Source organism: Pan troglodytes, chromosome 18 (assembly GCF_028858775.2).
Source record: "Pan troglodytes isolate AG18354 chromosome 18, NHGRI_mPanTro3-v2.0_pri, whole genome shotgun sequence".
Taxonomy (NCBI): Eukaryota; Metazoa; Chordata; class Mammalia; order Primates; family Hominidae; genus Pan; species Pan troglodytes.
In genome coordinates this window covers 83,399,153-83,427,131 of record NC_072416.2, presented here as the reverse complement: position 1 = coordinate 83,427,131, position 27,979 = coordinate 83,399,153, and the positions used below count along the sequence as shown (strand labels likewise).

Sequence of the window (27,979 nt, the reverse complement as noted above, 5' to 3'; positions counted from 1 at the left end):
CATCACATGTTTGTTGGGTTGTTTTCCCCACTTGAAGCTCCCTTCCTCCACCCCCCGGTGCTGTCCGAGTCGGCCTGCCAAGGGAAGAGCCTCCAACTCACCCTGTTGGCGTCCCCTCCCCACCGCATGATTTAACCAGAAAAACCGGCACTGTTTCAGCCCCACAACACTATGAGGAAATTAGTATTATTCTCCCATCATACATATGGGGAAGCTGAGGCACACGGAGGTTAAGGGACTTGCCTGAGGTCACGCAGGATTGAGAAGTAGGCACTGGCCGGGTGTGGTGGCTCACGCCTGTATTCCCAGCACTTTGGGAGGCTGTGGTAGGAGGACTGCTTGAGCCCAGGAGTTTGAGACCAGCCTGGACAACACGGTGAGACCCCATCTCTACAAAAATTTAAAAATGAGCCAGGCATGGTCATGCACACTTGTAGTCCCAGCTGTTCAGGAGGCTGAAGTGGGAGGATGGCTTGAGCGCAGGAGGTGGAGGCTACAGTGAGCCGAGATCACGCCACTGCACTCCAAAAAAAAGAAAGAAAAGAAAAGTAGGCACTGACTGGCCAGGTGCGGTGGCTCACGCCTGTAATCCCAGCACTTTGGGAGGCCAAGGCAGGCAGATCACGAGGTCAGGAGTTCAACACCAGCCTTGCCAACATGGTGAAACCCTCTAAAACTACAAAAATTAGCCGGGTGTGGTGGTGGGCGCCTGTAATCCCAGCTACCTGGGAGGCTGAGGCAGGAGAATCACTTGAAGGCAAAGGTTGCAGTGAACTGAGATCATGCCACTGCGCTCCAGCCTGGGCAACAGAGCAAGACTCCGTCTCAAAAAAAAAAAAAAAGTAGGCACTGACATCACCCCCACTTTACAGATGGGGAAACTGAGGCTGGGGGTATCGTCAGTGGTCCTGGACCACACAGCCAGAAGGCAACTGGGTCACGCTGAGCCAGCAGCTGGGCTTTCAGGCCTCCCAAGCCCAGGCTCTGGCCTCTGGGCTCCCGGGTCTCCCAGGCAGCAGGAGTGGGGGGAGAAGCCTCTGGAAGGGCTGGGGAGCGGGTGGGGAGGTGTGGACAGCAGGCTGGGCTTCTGCCACTCGCTCCATCCTGCCTCTCACGCCCGCCCCTCGGGGAGCCGGAAGCTGGCAACAGCGACCGCCGCCGCCGCCTCCCTCTCTGGGCCCATCTGCTCCGGCACCGGGATCCGGTGGGTGGCGGGTCCCTGCAGAGACCGCCCGCGGCAGAGGTGGGTGCTGCCCCCAACCACCTCTTCTCCCCAGCCTGGGGATCACCGGGGGACACAGAACAGTGTTCATGAGCGCACTGTGGTGGGCAGAGCAGGCCGGATGCCCCTCCACCTCCAGCACTGGGACCTGGGCACACATCTCCGGCCTCGGCTGCTGCAGGTGTGAAACGGGCACAGCATGTCTTGGTGTAACAGTGGGCTCTAGGCCAGCTCCTGCCCCTGACTGGGACCCCTCTGCCTGCGTCCTTCCCTTTAGGTTTCCTGACCATAACGTCTGGGTTTCCAAGACCCTCCCATTTCAAATCAGTGCTGCCGCCCAGGAGCACGGTCATCCTGGTCACAGGTGTGTGGCCGGGCTTAGGATCAGAGCGAGCGAGGCGCGAGGATGTGTGGACAGGGAGTGAGATTTCCAAAAGACCTCCCCAGTGGGTGGCAAGGGCCCCCCAGAAGCTAAGAGCCCAGAGTCACCTGTCTCAATTGATGACGCTCATTGCCAGACCTCCTGGGGTCAGGGGACCTCTCCGAGTGGGGGGGTCATGCTAAAGGGTCACCTAATACCAGAATATGTGCTGAGTGCCTGCTGTGTGCGAGGCACCGTGGGAGAGGCTAGGGGACAACTTCTTCAGGGTCAACACATGTCCCAGTCCAGACAGCCAGGAGAACCAGGTCTGCAGGCACCTGGGCTGAGGGCAGGGGCAGGCAGGGCTCTGTGGGAGAAAAGCTGGGTCCCACCACGTGTTCCTGCTTCCCAGGAGTGGGCTCCAGTGCCGGCTCTGCCAACGGGCTGTGTGACCCCAGGCCAGTCACTTGACCTCTCTGTGCACCAGAGTACACCAGGGTAGAAACCATGCCCCCTTGGGGGCGATCCCGAGAGGTGAGATGAGCTGCTGCCTGGCACATGGTAAGTGCCCCATACGGGCTGGTAATCGGATGGTGCTGAGGCTGTGCCCCACACGGCAGGGTCCCCATCCTTCTCCAGATGGGAATTCGGCCTCTATTTTTGCTCCAGCTCCATCCCACACCTTCCAGACACGATGCTCCAGACATCCAGACATGTTTGCCACCTCTGAGCCCACAGCACCCAGTCTGTGCCGCCTCCTGCCCTTTGCACACACAGTTCCCTCTGCCAGAGCAGCCTCCGAGCCCACAGAACCCAGCCTGTCCCACCTCCTGGCCTTTGCACACACAGTTCTCACTGCCAAGAGCAGCCTCCAAGCCTACAGCACCCAGCCTGTCCCACCTCCTGGCCTTTGCACGCACAGTTCCCTCCACCGGGAGCACTCTTGCCACCCTCCTTCTCCCCTGGCTAACTCTTCCTCCATGTCTTCCAGGAAGGAGGCTGGGCGGGATGTCCTTCCTCTGGGTTCTCCCAGACTCCTGGAGCTCCGACCAGTGGCATCAATCACACTGTGCCATAGCCCACCCTGGCACAGTGAGCCCTGGGAGGGTGAGGCCTCCCCATCCCTCTGCAACACCTAGAAACCAGCGTACAGGAGGGACTCCAGAAAGAGGAGGCAGAGGAACAAAGGGGTCCCAGGTGGAGACAGCAGAGGTGGCTGCAGCAGCAGCTCTGTTCCCCCTGGAGACCCCACCCCATTTCCAGGGCCACACAGGCTGCAGCTCTGCAGGATCTGGCAGGGGACAGCGACACCTAGCGGGCAGCGGGCACAGTGCCCCACCACCCAGGAGGCCCAGCACAGCCCAGGCCCCAAGCAAGCGGGGTTGCAGACTCCAGGGCAGGACTGGGGCAGAGGGGCACCCAGCAAGCCAGGTGGGTGCTGTGAGTCGCCGGCGGCGAGGCAGGCCTTGGCGCCTTCTCTGCTCCTCCTGCCTCCTCCCGTGGGCAGCTCATTCCCGCATGGCATATGCCCGCCATATGCTCTCCCCGTCACAGCATCTTCAGCGGGCCTGCAAGCAGCCTGCTGGTTGGGGGGGGGGGGGGCGGGGGCACCTATGAGCTGGAGCCGCCTGGCTGCTGCACCTTACAAGCTGTGGGGAGTGGCTAGGGGCTGCCGAGGGCAGGGAGCCCACCCAGCTTCCACCTCCCTGTGGGCACGTGTCAGCTTCACCAAGGCCCCTGCAAGGGAGCCGAGCCTGTGGTCATCCCACATTACAGGCAGCCAAACTGAGGCTCGGAGAAGCTGAGTGCCTTACTGGAGGATACAGAGCCTGCAAGGACAGGCCCGTCCTGTCACCGGCAGCCTCAGACTGCACCTGTAACTCGGGGCAGGTGAATGGGGTGACTCACTGTGGCGCTCTCTGATGTTGGAGGCTCAAGGGTTCAAAGCTTTGCTGTGCCGTCCCCACACCGGCATGACCTCAGTTTCCTCCTCCCCTGAAGCCACAGCTGGGGCCTCTCCGGCCTCTTCCTGCTCTGACAACCCCCTGAAGGAGGATCTTCAGGGCACTTCTGGGCCTGACACCTGACCCTGACTTGAGCTTCTCAAACTGGGTTCCCCAGAGTGCTGGCGCCTGCAGATGGGCTTGGGTGTGCCCAAGGGGCTCAGGGGAAATTTGAGATGGGGACCGGGGGTTGTCCCCCTGAAACCAGAAAGTGTCTAGGGCTGATTTCCACAGTAATTTCATGCACATACACATCCTAAGCAACAAAGGGAGGGAGGAAGATTCCAGAACTTTGTGCTATGGAGGAGGTAACACTGAGCTACAGTGACAGGTCCAGCCCCCTCCTGCCACCAGATTCCCTCAGGAGCCAGGCCGGGTGATCCCATGGAGATAGTGACAGGCTCAGCCCCCTCCTGCCACCAGATTCCCTCAGGAGCCAGGCCAGGTGATCGCATGGAGATAGTGACAGGCTCAGCCCCCTCCTGCCGCCAGATTCCCTCAGGAGCCAGGCCGGGTGATCGCATGGAGATAGTGACAGGCTCAGCCCCCTCCTGCCGCCAGATTCCCTCAGGAGCCAGGCCGGGTGATCGCATGGAGATAGTGACAGGCTCAGCCCCCTCCTGCCGCCAGATTCCCTCAGGAGCCAGGCCGGGTGATCGCATGGAGATAGTGACAGGCTCAGCCCCCTCCTGCCGCCAGATTCCCTCGGGAGCCAGGCCGGGTGATTGCATGGAGCAGATTCCCAGGCAGCGGATGTTTACTGAGCATCTACTCAGTACGAGGCTCCGTCATTTCCAAGCTTCGTTTAATCCCACAGTGTGGGAGTCAGCCCTGGGTCTCTGGAGTCAGACTCTGGGGTTCAACTCCTCTCTCTGCCATCTATTAGCGTGTGCCGATCAGGCAGTGACTCACCTCTCTATGCCTCCGTTTCCTCATCTCTAAAATGGAGCTGACAGCAGTTCCTACCTGTTCATGGCAGCCTGGCATGGTGGCCTCTGACAGCCAGGTAGTGGCTGGCTCTGAGCACACAGCAGGGACCTACTTGCCTGGAGGATGGGATAGGGGTTCCGCACACCCAGCGGTTGTGTGCAGCCCCCTAATGCAGACAGGAGCCGGGTGCCAGTCCACCAGGCAGCTGCTGCATTACTCAGGCCCCCTGATGCAGAATCACCTGGGAAAGAGGAAGAGCCGCTTGCGTTTAGAAAAGCGGGTCCTGTACCCCGCAGCAGAGGCCTGCGTGTGAAAGGGGGCACGTGCCCAGCAGGCAGGGTCTGACCGCCCAGCAAGGCCCGGGAGGCACCACCACAAGCAGGCAAGCCCCGGGCCCAGCCCCTGCCCAGGGTCACTCTGCTGCCCTTCTCCAGCCCTGTCTGGTTTCTGGGTCAGGCGGAGCAGGGTTCGAGCCCCGGCCTGGCCGCACCCCCGCTGGATGACCTCGGGCCTGTTTCCTGCTGAGCCCAGGGAAACAGAGAACAGGACTGTGCTGCAGCTCAGCCAGCTGGCGAGTGCCAGGCCATATGGCCGCCCACTCACCCGGCGCTTCCTGGGCACCTACTCTGTGCTGTTTGTGCTGGGTGCTGGGACACAGTGGTGGAGAAAACAGACATGAGCCCTTCCCCATAGGGACAGGCTTTGTCACCTTGAGGGCATCCGTGGGAGGACAAAGCAGCCTGAGGGCAAGGCCTCTGAGAGCTAGAAGAAGCTGCTCTGCGGAGAGCACTCACACACGGAGGTGCCCAAGAGCCATAACCCCATACCAAGGCACATGTCTGAGGGGATGGAGACACGCGTCCACAGGCACGCTCACAGCCGGGTGATTCACAACAGCCCAGAGTGGGAGCAGCCCAAACATCCATCCACGGATGAACAGATAACGAGACGTGGCACACCCACACAGTGGAATATTACTCAGCTATGAAAAGGAACGAAGCCTTGACTTGTGCTACATGGATGACTGCGGAAACCAGGCGCCGAGTGAAAGATGCCAGACACAGAAGTCCACATGCTGTGATTCCACACAGATGAAATGTCCAGAACAGGCCAATGCCTGGAGACAAGAAGTAGATGGGTGGTTGCCAGGGACTGGGGAGGGGATGGGGAGAAGCAGATGGGTGGTTGCCAGGGATGGGGGGTGGGGGTGGGGAGTGACGGCTGAGGATGCAGGGTTTCTTTTGGGGGTGGTGGAAATATTCTAGAATTAGATAGTGGTGATGGTTGCACAACTCTGTGAATATCCTCAAAACCACTAAACTCTACACTTTAAATCAGTGGCTTGCATGATATGTGAATTATATCTCAATACGGCTGTTATAAAAAAACTGCACTTAAAATAGCACTTACAAAATGCCATTTTTCATACATTGGGGTATTTTTGAAATACAAAAATGAAAAGGCATGAACACATACTGTTTTGCTGATCAGCAGCATAATAAAGGTGCTTGGGGTCTCCATGGCAAGGGGCTTGCAGACAGAGCGGTAGGGGGTCGGGGGAGGCCTGGCCCTGGCGCCTCCGCCCCCAGCTGGGCTCACCAGCCATCCTGGGAACACCCAGCTGGGGCGGGGCCAGCCAAGCGCAGACGCCCCACAAGCTGCTCTGTTTGTAAACTGCCAGCCGGTCCTGCAGGGGCTGGGCAAGAGGGGGTGCGCTGCTGGCGCAAACAGGGCGCCACGAGAACCTCTGCCGGGAACCCAGGACCCTTCGCCAGGCCTCCCTGGAAAAGTCCAAGCCCATTCTGAAAGAAAGGCCACTTGGCCTCCCTCCCTGGTGTGGGCAAGGGGGAGAGGGGTCTCTTCGAGGGACACAGCCAAGGGCTCGGCCTGGCCTCAAGTTGGTGGATGAAACTAGGAGAGAACCGAGCAGAGCTGCCGAGGCCGCGGCAGACCAACACCGCAGGAGCTGCAGCAGGAGCCAGGCAGATGCTGCTCCACAAACCTTGCCCTCACCCCAGGGGACCCCGCAACAGCTTGGGAGGCAGGAGCCGTTCTCATCACTCCTACAGACAAGGAAACCGAGGCATGGAGAAGCGCCCAGCTGGCATCGCTCTCGGCCCTGCCGCATCACCAGCTTCTGCAGCTGTGACATTGCTGCCCTCATGGAGGACAACTGGAGCGATGGGCTGTGGAGGGTATCTGCCTGCCCACCTGCCAAACTGCAGGGCGGCCTGACCCTGTGCCACTTGGGCACGGAGCTGTGAGGGGCAGCCCCGACTCCAAGCCAGGCCCTCAGGGCTACCAGAACACCCCCTTCCCAAATGTCCTGCTGCGGGGACAGCTGGACAACGGGAGCCCCAGGACCAGGCCTGCCCCAGAGCAGCTGGACGCCTGCCCCCAGTGTCCTGGCGGGAACCCAGGACTCTGCCCTGCTGTGCTGTTGCTCCACGGAGTGACAATCCGTGAGAAGTCTTGGTGCTCGTGCTGGCACTTGCAGCAGCCTTTGGAGAGAGGCGCGCCCCCGGAACCCAGAGCTCTGGCTGGCATCCCAGCACTGCCACTCAGGGTCCCAGTCTGAAACAGGCTGACGGCAGCCTCACCTCGGGGTTGCTGCCTGCACAGGCCCACAGAGTGCTGGCCCGACTGGGCCTCCGCAAGTGCCACAGTCCTCGCTGCGAGCATCCCTCCTGGGCCCCATGCCCCCTTCTGCGAGGGGTCCCCGCTATCCCCCATGGGACCTAGGGAAGGGGCCAAGTCAGAGACGGGCTCTGGGCCCACTAAGGCAGCTTCGTTCCTGCTGGCTGGGTATACTGGGCTACTGGGCACAATGAAGTCTGCACAAACGCGGCCGCTGCTGCTTAAATAACTCTCATGCCTGGGAAAGGCAAGATGTCTTAGCTGGGCCTCAAGCTGGCTGAGCAAAAGGGCTTTTGTGGACTCGGAACATGAAGTGTCTGGGGCAGGAGACCTTCAGGCATGGCTTGATCCAGAGGCTGAAGGCATCACCTGGGAGCTGCCTCCTATCTGTGTCTGTGTCTCCCCTGCCCCAAGTTCCTCACTCTTGGGGGACTCTAGTCATATAACGCCCCAGAAGCTACAGGGCTCCACCTGCCAGTTGAGCACTAACTCCACGGGGGTGCCCAGTGCCCAGGGCCCATGCAGGCTGGTCCAATCAACCACTCTCAGCACTGACTCCACGCCTCCCAGGACCTCAGCCTGGACCCTGGTATCTTCACCCAAAGGGAGGAAGCAGTTCCCATTAACTAAAGACCTTCTGAGCTGGTATCAATGGGGGGAGATGGCTCCAGCCAGCACCCCCCTCCCTGCTTGGTTCTAGCCAAGATAAGGTTCCCAAAGGACTAATGCTGGTGTGTAAATATTAGATACTTCTGTCTCCTTCGAGACCAATTACACAGATCATGGCGGCTCCCCCAGGACTCTGCCTTCCACTTACTGTATCATCATTAACAGCCTATTAGGTAACAGCTGCTCAGAGAGAGAGAGAGAGAGAGAGAGAGAGAGAGAGAGGCAAAGAGGGAGGAAGAGGCAGAGAAAGGGAGGGAGAGAGAAAGACAGAGGGAAAAAGGAGGGAGTGTGAGAGAAAAAGGGAGAGAGAGATGCGGGAAGAGAAAAGAGACAGAGGAAACAGAAAGAAGAGGGAAAAAAGGGGAAAGACAGACAAAAGGAGAGAGAGAGACAGAGCTAGTGAGGATGGCAGCACAGGACACAGAAGGACCCAGAATCCAAACCGGGCAGAGGCGGGAAGACAAACAGTCAGAGAAAGGGAAAGACAAAGGGATGCGGAGGGAGGCCAAGGCGGAGTAGGCAGCTGTGAAGACTCTCTGAAGGGTACAGGGATCCGGGGGCCCAAGCCCACCTGCCCAGCGGGGTCCCCACAAGATGAGCAGCAGGGTCCTGCCCATCCTTCTCCATTTGCACCCGCAGCTCTATGCACCCCACCCGCCCTCAGCCCCACAGGCAGGTGGACAGAGCTGGGGGCACCAGGCAGGCCTCAAGCAAGCTCTTTTAAAGCCAGGGTCACCCCTAGCTGTCCTAAGCCCAACAGCACTGGGCAATTTGTCCCCGAGGAATTCCTACAGCCAGAAGTGACAAGATGGAAGCCACCATCTGGCGGAGCCCAGGCCTCCTTGCAGAAAGGGCCTTCAGGTGCATGCTTGGATGCAGGGCCTGTGCCACTGCTCAGAACGGGGCTCAGTTGTCCCCACTGCACTCACAGACCAGCCCCCTGGCATGTCCCCCATGTGCCCAGCCCCTCCCTCCCCGCGTTCCCTCCCTGAGTGCTCACAGCAGCCCCAGGGGCAGCAATGAAGTGAAAGATGAGAGGCAGGGGCTGTGAATGACCTGCCCAGGGCCAGCTGGCCGGGGAGCCCCAACGCTGCTGCTGCTAAACTCCAGGACAGGCAGGTCCTTGCACCCAGGGTGGGAGAAGTGGCAGCGGTGGCAGTGGCTTGAGCCAGGCTTAGGAGAAAGAAGCCCCTGTATGGTCAGCCAGGTCCAGGCCTCCTCTGAGGAGCATGACGTGCGGGTCCGGCCCTCATCCCGTCCTCCTCCCTGGCTCAGGCCCAGTCCCTGCATGCAGCCACTGCCTTCTGGAGCCTGTAGAGTCCTCTAAGCCACCGTCCCCTGCTCAGGGACCCCACTGAGCTCTGAGGATCTCCCAGTGCTGCGGTGGGTTTCCCATCCATTGTCCATCCAATGTCCAATGGACAATTATGTGTCCAAACAACACATAATTGTGGAGCACTCCCTACCCACTAGGTCTTTTCTAGGTGCTGGGGACACAGCATGGACAGGGAGACACATACCCTCCCACTCAGAGCATCCAGCCCGTGGCGAAATCAAGACCAGGACACTTGTGACCAGAGAAACCACAGATGAGAGCCTGGGTGGAAACAGAGCAAAGAGAGAGGTGTACCAGAGGTGGTCAAGGAAAGCTTCCGGGACAGCACAGAGCAGCAGCAGCAGCCCTGGGGGGTGGGGCAGGCGACGAGATGGGTCAGAGAAGAAGGCTGTGCCCCCCTCTAGGGACCCCCCTGAGCCATTTAAAATTGTATTCTAAGAGCACTGGGAAGCGCCTTGGCGACAGTAGCAGGGGGTAACCCAACCTAGCCCCTCTACCAAGCTCCCCTGGGCTATGGTGTGGGGGACAAACCAGCCAGGACTCTGTGACAAAGGGGCTGATTTCCTGAGCACCCCCCTTCCTCTGGTGCTCAGTAGGGGCCACAGACATCCAGGGGGGGAGGCTCCCCCAGAGGGTGCCCGTTTCATTGCTTCCAGGCACAGTGCCTTTGGCTGCCCCCCCCGGCCCTCTCTAGGCCACTAGGGTTCTGGGGCCTCCGAGGGTGGGAGTGGGGTGGGCCTGGTGCCCAGAACCCCTGCTGAGATTTCAGGCTCCCAGCCCTGCAAAGCGCCTCATTTCTCCTCCTCCAGGGCCAGGGATAATTAGACGACTGGGGACATAAATCACGGCTGCTCCTGCACAGCTGGTAATCACATCTCCTGCAGACAGTGTGTGGTGTGTGCGCGCGCGCGCGTGTGTGTGTGTGTGTGTGTGTAGGGTCCCTGAAGCTGGGGCATCCTGCAGTAGGGCCTCCACGGCACCCCATGTCCACCAAACTCCCCAAGAAAACGCAGGTGCTAGTGTGTATGGTCTCAGGTTTCCTGAAACTCACAAGCATTCACACAGTCACACACACATGCTCTGCACACTAACACATGCAGACAACCCCCTAACACACACACACACACACACACCCGTTGCCTCCCCACTAACACACCCAGACACCCCCCCACACATACACACGCCTTGCTCCCCAACTAACACACGCAGACACCTCCCCACACACAGACACCTCACACACACACACACACACACACACACACACACACACACACACACACGCGCACGCGCGTGCGCACACGCAGGAGGCAGAACCCCCAGTAAGGACCAGGAAAGTTCAGGGTTGGGTTTTGGTGCCACCTAGAGTCCATGTCCTGGAACTGCCAGAGCTGGACAAGGCACCCCCCAGGCGGTGCCCACAGTCTTGCCGTCCCCCTCTAACCAGAGGACACTTTTTTTCTATTAAAGGTCCCTAATCTGTTACGAGTCCGGTTCATACAATTAACTGGAAGAGATAGTAAGGACTATTTTAAGAGTTAAAACGTTTAATGTAACCGCTTTTAAACAAGATTAGGGCATGAAACTTTATATCCAAGAAATCCAATCAAAAGGGGCAAGAAAAGAGGGGAAGTGTTTTTAAACACAGCCAGTTAGGAAGAAGCTCCTTCTCCAAGGATGACAGGACAATGACGACAGCAACAATAATAACAGGACACATGAATGGGTATGTGTCAGGCAGAGGCTCTGCCCCTGGACCAGGTGGAAACGCAGCATCACGTCCACACACAGCAAGCGAACTTCCCTTCACCATGCTCCCGGCAGAAAGTCTCGGGAGGGTGATGATCTGGCTTCAGTGCCTCTCAAATACTAGCCGATCTCCAGCTTTAATAGCAGGGCAAGGGCTGCGGCTGAGAGACATCAGAAGCTATAATATCAGAAACTCCTCACTGGCTACCTTTTATTTATGGTGAGTGGAGCCAGGGGTGTTTTGTTTTGTTTTGTTTTGTTTCTTGAGACAGGGTCTCACTCTATCACCCAGGCTGGAGTGCAGTGATACAATCATAGCTTTCTGCAGCCCTGAACTCCTGGGCTCAAGCCATCCTCCCACCTCAGCCTCCTAAGTAGCTGGGACTACAGGCATGTGCCACCACACTCGGAAAAAAAATTTTTTTTTTTTTTTAGATGAAGTCTCACTCTGTTGCCCAGGCTGGAGTATAGTGGCATGATCTCAGCTCACTGTAACCTCTGCCTCCCGGGTTCAAGCGATTCTCCTGCCTCAGCCTCTTGAGTAGCTGGGACTACAGGCATGTGCCATCACGCACGGCTAATTTTTGTATTTTTAGTAGAGACAGAATTTCACCATGTTGGCCAGGCTGGTCTTGAACACCTGACCTCAAGTGATCCACCGGCCTCGGCCTCCCAAAGTGCTGGGATTATAGGTGTGAGCAATTGCACCCGGCCCCAGATAATTTTGTATTTTTGGTAGAGATTGGGGTCTCACTATGTTGCCCAGGCTGGCCTCGAACTCCTGGGCTCAAGCGATCCTCCTGCCTCAGCCTCCCATCGTGCTAGGATTGCATGCGTGAGCCACTGCACCTGGCCTGGTTTTTCACATATAGTTGCATTCATTTCCTGTGGCTGTTGTAACAAATGATACAAACTGTCCTAAAATTAATTTTTCTTATTAAAACACAAATTAATTTTCTTATGCATCTGGAGGTCAGAAGTCTGGTAAGGTCTCCTGGGCTAACATCAAGGGCTCAGGAGGGCTGTGCTCCTTCTGGAGGCTCTAGAGCAACATCTCGTTTCTTTTCCAGCTTCTAGAAGCCACCTGCATCCCTTGGCTCATGGCCCCTCCTTCCATCTTCAAAGCCAGCGATGCCAGGTGAGTGCCTCCCGCATCCCACCTCTCTGACTCTCTTCTGCCTCCTCTCCACTTACAAGGACCCTGTGATTACACTGGGCCCACCAGCATAATCCAGGGTTAATTCACAGCCTTAATTCCACCTGCAACCTTAATGCCCCCCCTTTTTTTTGGACACAGAGTCTTGCTCTTGTTGCCCAAGCTGGAGTGCAATGGTGCAATCTCCGCTCACGGCAACCTCTGCCTCCCAGGTTCAAGCAATTCTCCTACCTCAGCCTCCTGAGTAGCTGGGATTACAGGTGTGTGCCACCACACCTGGCTAATTTTGTACTTTTAGTAGAGATGGGGTTTCTCTATGTTGGCCAGGCTGGTCTCAAACTCCTGACTTCAGGTGATCCGCCCACCTCGGCCTCCCGAAGTGCTGGGATTACAGGCGTGAGCCACCGTGCCTGGCCAACACATGATTTTTTAAAAGCCAAACAGTAGAAACAGTTAAAAGTGAAGGTTGCTTGGACTCCTCAAAAATGACCACGGTGGATCCTTCCTGTGCATCTTCCCCAAATCTGCCACGCGTCCACACATGCACAGATGCGCCCACACACATTCTCACCTGCCAGGACAAACCACGGTGCACCAGACACGAAGCCTGCTCTGTGCTCCTCCACTCGCAACATCTCGGGGAGCTCTTTCCACCCCAGCTCCTGCTGCTGCACAGAGGCCAACGCTTGGCTCCTGTGGTTCATTTCCCAGCCCCGCCTTCCAGGAGGGCATGTGCAAGGCTCCTGGGATCGCTGTGTGCACCCGGCAGCAAGCAGCCACACGCCACCGCCTTCTTCAACACAGGCCGGGATGCCAGGGACACAGTTTCAGCAGCAAAACTGTGACGAAAGGAGTGTGTGTCCCCGTTTGGGGTAAGCCCCACTGCCCATGTCCTTCCCCTCACAGGCAGCCTCTAGAAGCAAAGAGATTCTCCCCTGTAGCCCCCAGAAAGAACCTGCTCCACTGGCACCTTGACTGTAGCCCGGCCCAGCAAGAATGATTTTGGACTTTGGACTTCCAGAACTGAAGAATAATAAATGTGTGTTGTTTTAAGTGCCAAAGTGTGTGGTCATTCGTATCAGGACCACACACTTTCCAAACTGATACATTTGTGTGTCTCCTCAGGGGCTGCATGTTACTCACCTGAGGGATGGGCGCAGAGGCTTATGCCTGTAATCCCAGCACTTTGGGAAGCCAAGGAAGGAGGATTGCTTGAGCCTAGGAGTCCGTGACCAGCCTGGGCAACACAGCGAGACCCCATCTCTGTAAAAATTTTTAAAAATTAGCTGGACTTGGTGGTGTGCACCTGTAGTCTCAGCTACTCAGGAGGCTGGGGTGGGAGGATCACTTGAGCCCGAGAAGTCAAGGCTGCAGTGAGCCATGATCACACTACTGCACTCCAGCCTAGATGACAGAGCAAGACCTTGTCTCAAATAAATAAATTAATTTAATTTAATTTAATTTAATAAAACAGGGTCACCTAGAGAACTTTGCAAAGATGTCCAAGCCCAGGCTCCACCCCAAGCCAATTACATCAGAATCCCCAGGAGCAGGGCCAGCATCAAGATTTTTCTAAGGAGCAGTGGGGTCGGGGTCGCTGTCGTATACCTCCTGTTTCCAGAGTCCCCATCCAGCCCTCCCTGCTTTGGGCAGGGGCTGCTCCCTCAAGCCCAGCAGGCACGGCTGTCCTGGATGGGTCTCAGTGCACCCATCTGTAAAGCATTGGTGACAACACTGTCCACACTGTGCTGCTATGAGTTTAGAAGAAGGACCAGTGCAAAGTGGCCGAGCACAGGCCCTGCCCTGCGGGGCACCGACAGAAAGACGGAAGGTGGCCTTCACCAACTGCTCGGCTCCAGGTGGTCCTGCTGACCGCACTGACCCACCCCTTCCTGCATGGGGGTGCGGGGAGGGTGACACATCACCTGTTTGCAGGCCCTGGCCAGCAGGGACAGACCCCGAGGGCTGCTGAGCCTCTGGCAGAGGGGAAGCAGGAGGGCGGCTGCTTGCAGGGGGGCTGGGGTGAGCAGAGGATACTGAGGCTTGTGGACAGGAAGGCATTACACTCTTCTTTGGTGCCAGGAGAGGAAGCGAGGGCCTCTGCAGGCATCCACAGGGCGAGATGCCTGGCGTGTGATGGGCAGTGAATCTGTAATGCCAGTGAGCACCAGCACAAATCACTTGGGGACGTGGGACTCTTGCAGCTCCTGAGAGTGGAGGGCTCAGGGCAGAGGCAGGGACACCAGGACGGTGTAGTAGGGAGCAAGGGAACCTGGCTGACCCCAGGTGCAGACAGCAACTGGGAGAGATGAGCAGCTTTGGAGGGGCCAGCTCCCTCCCCTCCCGGCAGCCACCATGAAGGGAGGCCAGGATGCCCAGTGTGGGCTGGGGGTGCCCGGGGAGGGGGTCTATTGTGTAGGCCATGAGATACCATAAAGGGCATCAGCCACTCTTAGTCCTAAAGTGAGTACAGGAGGAGAGATCTGGGAAAGAAAGTCCTTTGAATCCCAGCTGGGAGCCACACCGCCTCCAGGAAGCCCTCCCAGACCACCCTAGGAGGGCTGAGTACATAAAGCACAGGGTTTCAGAGTCATGCAGACCTGAGTTTGAATCCCTGTTCGCTGGCTTACTAGCTGAGTGACATATTCCTAAATCCAGGCACTGGGAGACCACACCGGGTAACTGACACAGTTTATTCAGAGACTCACCAACGCCCCCTCCCTGCGGTGTGAGGTAAAGGTTTAACCACCAGCTTTCTGAAAAAAAATAAACAACTCCAGCTTGCAGTACCTGCCCATTTCCCTGGTGTAAACACTCCCACCACAGCAGACTGCAAGCTACCAGCATGAAGCCATGCAATGCCCACTTGGGAAAAGGTGGGGCAGAGACAGAGAGGGCCTGGGAGGTAGCACAGGGAAGCAGGCCCTCAGGGGGCAACTGCCAGGTGCCAGGGCCTATGCTGGGTGCCCCAGCACCGACTCCTCACCACAGCCCTCTAGGTGAAAACCATCAGCCCTGCTTTTACAGACACAAAGAACTGAGGCTCTGGGAGGAGAAGCAACGAGCCCAAGGTTATGCAGCCGAGCCCAAGGTCACGCAGCCGAGCCCAAGGTCACGCAGCCGAGCCCAAGGTCACGCAGCTAGGAAGTATCAGAGCCAGGTTCCAGCTCAGGTCTGTCTCAGAGGAAGAAGGAGGCTTGTTTCATGGGGAAGCCTGGCTAAAGCCTTGAAAACCATGACAGGCATCCATGGAAGATGGAAACGGCCTCCTCCTGCCTCCAGACTGGACTGAGAGACACCAAGGCCTAGGGTGGCAGCTTTCAAGGGGGCATTTTTTCTAGGAGGGAGCTAGCAGGATGGGAACACATCTCTCCATGACTTACAGAAAGGCGTGTTTCTGCTTCCCTGGGTCCTGCGTCCAGCCTCTCTGCTCCCTGACTGTGCTGGAATCATAATTACCTGGGACCCCCCAACCCAGCACCAGCCTCTGAATACAATTCAGCCAAGAGAGACGAAGTCCTGAGCGCCCACTCTGACACCCTCAACTGTCACTCTGCTCAGGACAATGGCAGTCCTTATGGGCAGCATGCCAACAGTGGCCCCAAGGAACCTCGCAGGGCGCACCCAGGCTCCAGCTCTTCATGACCCCTCCATGCACCATCTCGTTTAAGTCCAGGAGACCCCTAGCAGCGGGAACTACCATCTTCCCCTCACTCCAGGTGAGGCTCAGAGAGGCTCAGTGACCGCCCCTCGCCCCTGCCAGGACTCCTGGGCTGCGAACCCCAACAGGGAAGCTGGCAGGAAAGGCCAGCAGCAGCCCCAGGAGAGACGTTGATGAGGAATGCAGGGGTCGGAAGTGCCGGATGCTGACACTCCACCCCCCTCCCCCTTGGTGGGGGTCTGGTCTACCCCGAGGGGGCCTGAGCCAACTGAGGGGCTCTGGCTGTGGCTGTGCGGCTGGGGAAGGGACCCAGAACCAGCAGGGAAGGTGCGGGATTCCAGATGGGGAAGCCCCTGGGCTAATGACTGGGGAGGAGGGGACAGGTACAGAGAACACCCTGGGCACCCACGTGTCATCAGAACAGTGACAACGGCCAAGCATCACATTCCTATTAACTTATTTCATCTTCACAAGAACGCTTGGAGAGCAACACCACTGTCCCACTTTACAGATGAGCAAGTTGAGGCTCAGAGAGATTCAGTAACTTGCTTAAAGCCACCCACTGGCAGCGCCACAGGGCTGCAGGCTCACTCTAGGCCCTTGAGCCAGGGTTGTTCTACCAGGCCACAGACATTTACAGTGAAGCGCACACAGTTCAATGTCAGGCCTGATGCTCTGATGCAGAAGGATGCACCCCGTTACCCGTAGACCAAGACCAAAAACATTTCCAGACCTAAGGTGGCAAATCAGACTTTCCGTTGGTTTGGGATCTGAGATTTTCAGGATTTCAGTATCGGATTTCAGGATCCAGAACTGGGGTGATCAAGATGGAGAAGAGATTTCTATTGAATCATGACAATATGGCAGAATCACAGCCCCGGTGGGACCCCCAACCCTGGCTGTGTTCCTGTGTCTCCCCAAGGTCGGGTATGGAGTTACCCGGAAGAGCCCTCACTAGGAGCTGGGAGCCGTGGGGCCCGCCCTGGCTCTCCAGCTCTCACCTCTCCCAGCCTCATCTCCTGCAGCCCAGGTTAGGTGGGAAGGTGCTTAGTCCTGAAGGCATGGTAGCACCAGGATCCTGAGGCCAGGCTCCAGGAAAGGCTTGCAGGAGGAGCCCAGGGGGACTCAGGGCAGCCGTGCAAGGACAGGTCAGTGTCCCTTCTCAGAGCTCTTGAAGCAGACGGTCCTCCTCACCCCTGCAGCGCCTTCCACCAAGCTCCCCAGGGAGGGATCTCTGCCAGCTTTGCTCACATGCCCTGCCTCACACCTGGTGCTCAATACCTGCTTGTCCCCAGAGGCAGCCACCTTGCACTAGGAGGGTCTTTAAATGCCCAGCTCTGGCCACCGCCCCCATTAACACCTTCCAATGACTTTCGCTAGAAAAGGCCACTGCCAGGCCTGGCGTGGTGACTCATGCCCATAATCCCAGTACTTTGGGAGGCAGAGGTGGGTGGATCACTTGAGGTCGGGAGTTCGAGACCAGCCTGGCCAACATGGTGAAACCTCAACTCCACCAAAAATACAAAAACAAATTAGGGGGGCGTGGTGGCGGGTGCCTATAATCCCAGCTGCTCGGGAGGCTGAGGCAGGAGAATTGCTTGAACCCGGGAGGCAGAGGTTGCAGTGAGCCGAGATCACACCACTGCACTCCATTGTGAGCAAGAACGAGGCTCCATCTCAAAAAAAACAAAGAAAATGCCACTGTCCTCCCCAGGCCCGGGTGTGCAGGTGGCGTCAGCAGGTCTAGCACACAGTAGATGCTCATTAAGTATCTGTTGGAGGAAGGACTGGAAGGAAGGAGCCCTGTGGATGAATAAGTTAGGGGAAGGGTAGCTCAGGTGGCAGTGGGAAGAACAGGAGCCCCCCTACCCTGACTGAGGGTCCCCCACCCTGACTGATGGTCCCCCACCCTGCTGAGCGCCCCAAGGGCTGGCTACAGCAGGGAGACCCTGCGGCAAGCCGCCTGGAGCCTTCCTCTACCCCGGCTCTGACCCAAACCCTGCCTGGCTCCTCCAAGCGGGAGCGCAGAGGCTGGCGGCCCCAGTGGGGGCAGAGCTGAGCGAGCAGAGGCAGCCAAGACAAGCAGAGAGGCTTCCAACGCCCCTTCCCAGGACACACGCCGAAGCCAGGGCGGCCCTCACGCACGCTCGGGATTCCGCCTGCAGAGCCCGGAGCCAAGGGCTGACGAAACCGCAGCAACAGCCCCCAACAGGCTGCCGCTGCAGGGGTGCGGGGGGCAGAGGATGTCTCCGGAACACCGCCCCCCTTGGATGGCTGCCTTGGTGAGAGGCGATGGCTCTGGAAGAAAAACAAACAGGCACTGAGGGAGAAGGAGGTAGGCAGCAGATGCTGGAGGGGGACTCTGTCTGGGGATGTCAGGGCAGGCTGGCACACCTTCCCTAACCCCGTGTGTGGGGAGAACCTGGGCAGAGAAAACATCAATAGCAGGACGCCACCTCCCGGGGGTCTTCCTGCACCCACCCACCCCCAGGCCTGTGTTGGGTCCAACAGCACCACAGGCCATGTGGCCCAAGGCAGAACCTCCAGCCTCAGCTCCTCACTGCCCTCCTCTCTCCACTGCCCCTACCCAGGGCCAAGCCCTCTGCATTCTTCCCTCAGAACCTTTCACTCATTCATTTATTCATTCATTCATTCAACTAGTGATGAGCAAACTCCTACGATGTCCCAGGCCCTGTTCATGACGCTGGGGTTGGAGCAGCAGATAGGCCCGTCTTGCCACAGGGAGGTTTCATTCACTCACTTTCTTTTTTTTTTTTTTCTTTTTTTTGGGGGGGGGACAGAGTCTTGCTCTGTCGCCCAGGCTGGAGTGCAGTGGCGCGATCTTGGCTCACTACAAGCTCCACCTCCTGGGTTCACGCCATTCTCCTGCCTCAGCCTCCCAAGTAGCTGGGACTACAGGCGCCCGCCACCACCCCTGGCTAATTTTTTGTACTTTTAGTAGAGACGGGGTTTCACCTTGTTAGCCAAGATGGTCTCAATCTCCTGACCGCGTGATCTGCCCGCCTCAGCCTCCCAAAGTGCTGGGATTACAGGTGTGAGCCACCGTGCCCAGCCTCATTCACTCACTTTCAGTGGCTCCCCAGTACCTTACGGAGAAGCCAAACCCCAAGCACGTGCTGTCAATCCCCAGCTCGGAACTCCCTCCCAGGACTGTAGCCCCACCTCTGCCCTCCAGTCACTGAACAGTCCCCTGCAGCGGGCACCGTGCTCAGCTCACACCTCCTCTACCAGGTGTAGGGCTCTAATGCCATTTCCATCGTTTTATTTATTTATTCATTCATTTATTCTGAGACAGTCTCTTGCTCTGTCGCCCAGGCTGGAGTGCAGTGGCGCGATCTCAGCAAACTGCAACCTCCAGCTCCCGGGTTCAAGTCATTCTCCTGCCTCAGCCTCCCGAGTAGCTGGGATTACAGGCGACCGCCACCACGCCTGCTAATTTTTGTATTTTTAGTAGAGGCGGGGTTTCACCATGTTGGCCAGGCTGGTCTCAAACTCCTGACCTTGTGATTCACCCACTTCGGCCTCCCAAAGTGCTGAGATTACAGGCGTGAGCCACGGCGCCCAGCCCATTATTCTTTCTGGAAGTCTCTTTCATCCTCTGTGAGACACCAGCTTGAAATGGAAACCCTTGGGGTGGTGACAGTGGTCATAAATGCACTCAGGGTGCAAGTGACTCACAGTTCATTCGGGGAGTTCTGCAAGGGCAGGTGGCTGGAAGGTGTGAGGCCTAAGGAAGGGATGGTCGGGGGGAGCCAGGCAGAGATCCCAAGGTCCCAGGGGGCCTTGTAGGTACAGGGGAGGCACACTTTAGAGGTATTACAGGCAGCAGGAGTTGTTCCCTCATAATCTCTGGGGCACTCTACCCAGGCTGGAGAGAGAACTTTGGCCAGGACTCCACAGGCCACTCTCCTGCTCAGGAACCTTCAATGGCTCCCTATGACTCAACCACAAAGTCCAAAGAAATACAGGCTGTTGGGACCCAAGAGCAGGCATTCACAGCCTTCAAGCTGGCCCAACCCACCCCCAGGCCTACGCACACACTGTTCTCTCTCCACACCATGAGACACACGGAAGGTACCCACACCCAGGCCTATGCACAGGCCGTTCTCCCCACAACGGGAGTCACACATGATGTGCTTGCCTCCGCTCATTCCTATGCCCCCAGTGGGACCCCAAGTCAGAGTTTCTAGCCCACTGGGCCAGAGGCCCAGACCCAGCCAGGGCCATGCAACTCGGGGGATGTGAAAATGAAGCTCTGTGGACTTGACCACACTCAGATCCTTATTTGACTTTTACACAGAAGTCAGCATCTGTTGTGCCACAGCTCGCACCACGGGGGCCAGCCAAGGTGCCCTAGGACCCGGCCCTTCACCCCTCCGGGCCTCGGTTTCTCCCTCCGTACTATGGGGGCCCCAAGAGCCGGTCCCAGCCCCCACCAGGAGAAACCCGAGCCCAGCCCCCACCAGGAGAAACCCGAGCCCGGCCGCCCTCTTTTCCGGTCCGGTGGCCCAGCTTACAGCCTGCCCGGGAGCCACACAGGCAGCCAGGGAGGGAGGAGCCGGGAAATCCGGGAGGGGCGGCACCAGCCCCAGCCCCAGCCCCAGCCCGAGCCGCAGCCGCAGCCCCAGGCCCAGGCCCAGGCCCAGGCCCACCCTCAGCCCCAGCCGCAGCCCCAGGCCCAGCCTCAGCCCCAGGCCCAGGCCCGGCGCCGGAGGGGGCGCCGGCTGCTGCAGCCTCGCTCCCCAGATGCGCGCATTCCTGGAAGGTAGCGCCCGGCCAGCGCGGGGGCGGGGCGCGGGCGCCGCTGCCAGATGTGCATCGCGAACAGCTGCCCCGGCGCCCGTAAGGTCAGCTCCTGGCTCCAGCCAGCCGCGCTCACCGGCCGGCGCCTCGCCCGCCTGGCACCCGCCACGCTTCCTGGGGCGGGCGGGCCCCCCACCTCCTAGTCCCGCCGCAGAGGGGAAGGGGCCAGAACGCCACCCAATGGTCTGGGGGAGGGGACGGAATCCAACCCCACCCTCGGGGGCAGGAGGGGGGACGAGGAGTATGAGCCCCACCCCCGTGGTGGCAGAGGAGGGGCGAGAACACGCGCCCCCGCCCCCCCCCCCACACACATATAGTCCCTTTATCACCCCCTCATCCAGGTCTGGCCAGGAAAGACCTCTCTGCGGTGGGAGGGAGATGGGAGGCCAGAACACACCCCCTACACACACACACACACACACACACACACACACACACACACAGTACCCTTCCATCACCCCCCTCACCCCACCCCCCGCTGCGGTCTGGAGAGGAGAGGCCTCTCTGAGGTGGGAGGGGGGTGAGGGGGCCAGAACCAACCCCTCTTCGCCTGGGGAGCCGTCACCCCCCAGCAGTGGGGGAAGAGGCCAGCCCACCCCCGCCTGGCAGCCAGAGGCGGCCGGGGGGTTGGGAGCTTGTTCTGATTTTGTTTTATTGGATGTTTCCTTTCAGTAATTGAGAGCCCCAGCCTGGGGAGAAAGGGCACCCCTATTTCGGGCTGGGCGGAGCTGCCTGGGAGGGGCAGCGGTGAGGAGTCTGGGGCCCCTAGGACCCCTGCCCCTCCACCTCACCCGACCCAGGAACACCCCGCCCCCATCTACAGATGTGTGGTCCCATCTCTGAGGGTCCTGGGGATGCGAGGAGCCAGGAGGGGGATCAGGGCCCAGATTGGCCTCTCTCTCTAGTATCCGGGTCTCCGGCGGGGCCCAGGGCAACCCCCGCCCCTCCGCAGTAGATAAAGGCGCCGGCAGCCGCCTTTGTTTCTTTGGTGTAAACTGAGCCAGATGCCTTCTAATCCCCCAGCTGGGCCGTATTCGCTGGCGGCCGCGGCTCCCACCGCCTCCACCCCACCCGCCAGCACTCCCAGGGCTGCCGGCTCCTCCCTGCTGCTGCGGGGGCGGAGCCGGCATCCTCAACCTCTCCCTTGGTCCAGCAGAGGGTCAAGGGCAGTGTGAGGCCAGCGGCTTTGAGATCTGCCCTCCTGGGCCTCCTGGCGTTGGGAAAGTCACAGGGCCTCCCTGAGCCTTGATTTTCCTGTCTGTAAATTGGGAATGAGGACACAGCCCACAGGGATGGAAAGTGCTTGGCAGGCATCTGTTACCCTTAGTGGGATCCACTAGCTCAGAGCCACCCCGCCCCACCTAACCGCCCATCCATCTCCAGGGCAGAGAATAGCAATGGCAGGAACGTCACTATCCAGAGTTGCTGCTGGAGCGGTCCCTGTACTCACTCACTCCTTCCATGAGCCGGAGAACCTGGGGAGGTGGTGCTCATGTGATCCCCACTGTACAGACCAAGACCAAGATGGTGGAGCCCAGAGAGGCCCCAAAGCTAGTAAGAGAGGAGACTCTTATTTCAAAATGAGGCAGTAGCCCAGAGAGGTAAAGTGACTAGCCTAGCATCACTCAGCAAAAGGGAGCCGGGGGATGGGTATCTAAGGGGCAAATACAGGAGGGCGGGGAGTGGATACCTTCCTTCCTGGCCTGCACCAAGACTCCCTTGCAGCACTAGGTGGGTTCTTCAAAGCCCACCAGAACCAGACACCTACAATGGTTGTTAAAATGCAGATTCCCTGGCCCTGGTCTTGTCCTATTGAACCTGAGTTCCTAAGGGGGCCTTGGAATCTGCTTTTGTTATATAGGGGCTGGGGGGCTGGTTCTGGGGCCCATTCAGGTTTGAGGAGCCGCCTTCTGTGCTCCTGCCCATGTGATCCCTGCCATGTGTGGACAGGGGGCAGGGGTAGGAGGGCCCTGGGACACAACAAACCTGTGTCGGCTCCAAAGGGGCTCCCTACACCTCCCCAGGCCACTTGGGCTGAGCAGGCAGCCTCACCTGGGCTGGTCCAGCCAGGAGGCCAGCAAAGTGCCAGCTGAGAACCTGCCAGGAGCGTCTGATGGATGCCTGCCTCCTTCCAAAAACCATTAATCATTCCAAGAAAGTCCCTGTCAGTGTGTCTGTTCCCACTGCCTCCACCACCCATCCACACGCACATCCCCCATCCACACACACCACATGCACACACACACATGCAGAGGCCACACATGCAGATGCCACATGGACACATATCACACACCGCATACATGCAAGCATCCAGACACTGTACAACATGTGTGCATGCACATACATGAACACACAGGCACATGTGTGCATATGCAGCTGTCAGAGCAGTTCCCACCCCTCAGGAGGAGAGAACGGGGCCCTGGAACTGTTCTACATTTCCCCAAAGGCCGAACCACCCCGCCCAGCCTCCACCTGAGGGCTCCAGCCTGGCTCCAAATCAGGTACCCTTGATTTTGGTGACAATTCTGTCAACCTAGCAGGCACTGGGCTGTTCACCCCACGCAAACACCTGGTGGGTGGATAGTGATTTGATGAAGAAGACGAAATGAGGCAATGAATGAGTGCTTGGCTGACAAACGAGGCTGGGTAGACACCTCGCCTTTGCACGCACAGGGTCCCATGAGGGAAACAGCAAGGGGGACTGTCGGGGATGAGGAGACCAGGACTGGAGCTGCCTCTGCATTTCATTCAAGAGGACAAGGCCCAGCTGGGGTGCCTGTTTGGAGCCATGGGGCCAGCAGCCCCAGCAAGGCCACTGGGACCAAAGCAAAGGTCTCCCTGCCCTCGACTGCCGACTGCCATCTCTGACCTCAGCTGCCCACCTTGACACCCACATGGCCCCGCCATGTGGACCTTGCCCAGGCTCATGCACTTTGCATGCTCACACCTGGAGCCATTCATTAATTCACACCTGGGGCCATTCATTCATTCATTCATTTGGATCAGAAAGAATACTAACATAGGGTTGAGATCCTGAAAATGCAACCTGGGTGGAAGGAAGCTAAGAAAGCTGGGGTGGTCAGGGAGGCCTCCGGGAGGAAGTGGCTTTTGAGCTGAGACTTGGAGCTGGCACTCTGGGCAGAAGAGCCACATACAGTGGCAGGAGACTTGTTTCACAGGACCCCACTGGCTGGAGCCTAGCGAGGAGCACCTCGATGGGAGGGGAAGCCACCTCCTCCTGCCCAGTCCTCACACAGGAGCTGGGTCTGCTGGGCCTCCCTTGGGCCACATGGCAGGAGACCAGGGCTCTGGAGGGTCTATCCATTTTGCTCCCGAGACCACACCCTGAGCAGGACAAGCCACCAGGGAGCAGCTCGTTCCTCTTTCACTCTAGATGCTCACAGCCTGCCCACACCATCAGCCCCTGCCCATCCACCCATCTGAGGATGTCAGAGCCTGAGTCCTCTTGGGGTAGCCTGGGTTCCCATCCTCCCCCTGGGAAGGTGGAGGTCTGAGGGGAGTAGATGTCAAGTGGACAGAACATTTAATTTCAGATAAACGAGGGTTGGCCTTTTCAAAGTGAGGCCCCTGGGGAGCACACTGTGGCCAGAGCTTCTCTTTGGATGTTCTTTGGGGTTCAGAAGGCAGCTCCCAAGGAAGGAGTCATAAAAATGCTTGGCTCGCTGTGGCCTTGTTGAAACAAACATTTACCTCCCAAGGGATGTATCGAAGGCCAACGCCTTGCTTCTGGTCCGCCTGCCAGGAAGGCTTTTGCTGCTTTATGTCTCCCCAGCACCACCTCTCACTGTGGGGGAGTGAGCCTGGCTTGGCCCAGGTCCCCTGAGGCCTGGCACTCCCTAAACAGCGGCAGGGGGGCAAGCCAACACTGGCATTCATGGCGGTCAGAAAAGAGCCACCAGAGAGACGCCCACCAGATGTCAACATTGGGTATCCCCGGAGGCCAGCACCATGATGACTTTTCATTTGCTTTTGCAAGTTCCTCGCCTTCTAGCTTTTTTCAGATAACCAGGCATCATTTTATGCTGAGACAACAGTAATTCTGACACAGAGAAAAGAGCAGAAATAACCTTGATACAAAAATGAAGGTTTAAATGGGCTTCAGAGCCTAGACAGGTTGCTGACCAAGAGGAAGACCCAACATGGTCATCATCACACAGGTAGCTCTGCCCAGAGAGCTCCCAAGAAAGGCAGGGAGAGGGGGCTACATCCAACTAGCCACCCCTCTATTCCACCCAAGCATCTAACCACTGGTCCATCTATCATCTACTCATTCATCTACAGTTCCACCTGTCTATTTTGTCTAACCATCTGCTCATTCAGCCATCCATCTTTCTATCCATCCCTCCGTCCATCCATCTATCCATCCATCCATCCATCCATCCATCCATCCATCCTTCCATCCATCCTTTCATCCATCCATTCATCTGTCCATCCATCCATCCATCCCTCTGTCCAGCTATCCATCCATCATCATCCATCCATCCTTCTGTCCATCCATCATCCATCTGTCCATCCATCCATCTGTCCTTCTATCCATCCTTCCGTCCATCCATCCATCCATCCATCCTTCCATCCATCCTTTCATCCATCCATTCATCTGTCCATCCATCCCTCTGTCCAGCTATCCATCCATCATCCATCCATCTATCCTTCTGTCCATCCATCATCCATCTGTCCATCCATCCATCTGTCCTTCTTTCCATCCTTCCGTCCGTCCATCCATCCATCCATCCATCCGTCTGTCCATCCATTCATTCATCCATCCATCCATTCCATTCTATCCATCCTTCCATCCATCCCTCTGTCCGTCCACTCATCCATCCATCCATCCATCCATCCATCCATCCATCCTTATCTTTCCATCCGTCTAGTCTTCCACACACTCATTTGTAGTAGGGAACTTTTCCATTTTATCTAATCAGCATCTGTCCCTCTCCAACCCAGGAGGACTGTGAGTTAATACACCCCTTTCCCCCTTTATAGACACGGCATGTGCCCCGGGGTAGGCCAGTCATAATCTGCCCTTGGGTATTCGCTAAGAATCTCTCCCCACACGTCCAGGATCACTAGACGTCAGCCTAGAACTGCTGGTGGCCATCTCCGACAGCATGCGAGGAGAGCCTGCTGGAGAATGAACCCCCGCAGCAAAAGGCAGAGCGAAGTAGGGAGAGGTAGAGGCCTAGAGACAGCCAGTGAGTCCTGCATCCAAGAGGCTGAAGCCAACGTCACCCCATCGGTTACACGAGTCAGTAAACCCCCTTTTGCTTGAGTGAATCTGAGTTGGGTTTGTGTCAGTTGCAAAAAGAAAGGGGCGTGGGTAACACAAACCCTTTCAATATAATACAAAGTGATTTAGAACCTTCTAGAAGCTTAGCCCTGAGCCAGAGAAGGACACACAAAAGATAAATAAGCCCTGTCCTTGCCTGCCAGTTGGAGCAGCAGTTCTAAAACACAAACAATGAGGTTACAAACCAGACGGCACAGGCACTCAATGCCAGCATGGGGTTAAAGGAGGCCAGACAAGACTCCAACCAATTAACTTCAGTTTTCCTACGTGTAAAATGCAGACAGCACCACTTACAGTGCAGGGCTCCTGGGAGAACCCATGATGGAGCAGGGGACTCAGCTGCCCACGAAGCAGCCATATTGGCCCAGCCTGCCCCCTACAGAGCCTGAGGAGGCAGATAACGTTCCCAGAGCCCTTTCAATTACAAGTGGGCATGTGGCACAGCCCTGGACAACTGGACCTAGGTTTGCACAAACCTCCTGGGAGACACTTTCTTCCCCTAAAGAGAAAAGGGCAAGAGGGCCCTCTACCCCCTTCTCACCCTGCTTTTGGATGCTATCGTGTGAGAATGTGATGTTTGGAGCCGTGGCAGCTATCTCGCAACCATGAGAAAAGGACCAAGAGAATCACACTTGGATTTACTCTGATTTAAGGAAAAGCTCATTTGTTGTACCCTGGAGCTGCGAACTGCGCTTTCCACTCTCACTGAATATTGGTTTCGGGAATCAGTCTCTTGAAGCAGTTAAGAGCATGGCTTCTGGAGCCAACCTGCCTGGGTTCAAATCCCAGCTCAACGACTTGCTGGCTGTGTGACCTTAGGCAAGTTTCGGAACCTCAGTTTCCTTCTCTATAGAATGGAACTCATGTGAGTATGAAATCATTTAGTACACATGAAAACACTTAGCACGGTGCATGGCACATAGACAGTGCCCAAGAGACTCTGGATGCCGCACTAGCCAGAGAAGGCGGGGTGGAGTGAGAGGACGGACCAGGTGGGCCAGGGAAGGCCAGAGGGGTGCAGAGGCCAAGGCCCCAGTGAGCTGAACGGCAGCCACAAGCCCACTCCCGGCCTTGACACGGCACAGGTGGAGCTGACTCTCACTGTGTCCGCCCTGCCAAGGCCAGAGCTGGCTCCGGCCTGCCGCTGACTGCAGCGAGGGCCACCCCCTCAACCTGACATGGCTGCCACCCCCCTACCCGCCCGCAGGCCAGGCCGCTGGTGCCGCGCCAGATCTCAGCTGGAACCCACAAAGGGGGGTATCTTCTTAGGTAGGGAGACCTCAGCCCCCTGCTCCCACGATGCCGCCACCCCCACGCTGCAGGCTGTGCTCCACAACTCCCCAGCGGATGTGTTTCCTCCTTGGTGGGGATGGCGAGTGTCGCACCCTCCCATGGGCCCAGCGTGGACGTCCATCTGGTGAGGCAGGAACAGTTGTTCCCTCCTGGGATGCCCAGGTCCTGCCCAGCTCAGAACAGGCTGCAAGGCTGGGATGGCTTAACTCTTTCGGGTATGTTTTCCTTCTCCATGGAAGACCAAAGGCCCCAGGGTGCCTTCTAGTGGGGTAAACTGAGGCAGAAGGCGGCCTCAAATCTTGCTGCACAATTTCCTTTTCTGAGAAGATGCTTTATGCCAACTGGTCTTCTGGGCTCAAGCATATGTCACCGCTGGCCCTCTCATTTTCCAAAGCCACCCAGCCACGGCAGATCTGCTCTCTGGCCCGTCTGTGCCTGTGACCCATAATTCATGCCATTCTCGTGGGGCCTGGAAAACGGCACCCGTTAGGCATACACTGCAGGCAGGGACTGTACTGCTGACACGCAACACTTCCTGGAATGCCCACGGCAACTCCAAGAGATAGGCGATATTATTATTCCCATTTTATAGGAAAGCACACTAGGGCTGGGGAGCGTAAACACCCTATCCACCTCCCACATCAGGGTGGGGAGTTCAAACCCAGGCACAGCTGACCTGGAAGCCTGGGCCTCCGCCGCACTGACTCAGCCTTCCCCGAAGCTCCTGGCCCCAGAGCTTTGCCCTCTCCCTCCTATCTAATCCTGTACGCTGCTGGCCACAAGCAGTGTGCACACCCTCCTCTGCTCAAAAACCTACAATGGCTCCCCAGCAG

The 27,979-nt window shown here is 57.7% G+C and overlaps 1 protein-coding gene across 4 annotated transcripts in view; it reads right to left on the bottom strand.

Annotated features, from left to right (window-relative positions):
- Positions 1–27,979, bottom strand: part of GSE1 (Gse1 coiled-coil protein) — a 504,494-nt gene that overhangs the window by 417,037 nt on the left and 59,478 nt on the right. The window lies entirely within an intron of this gene.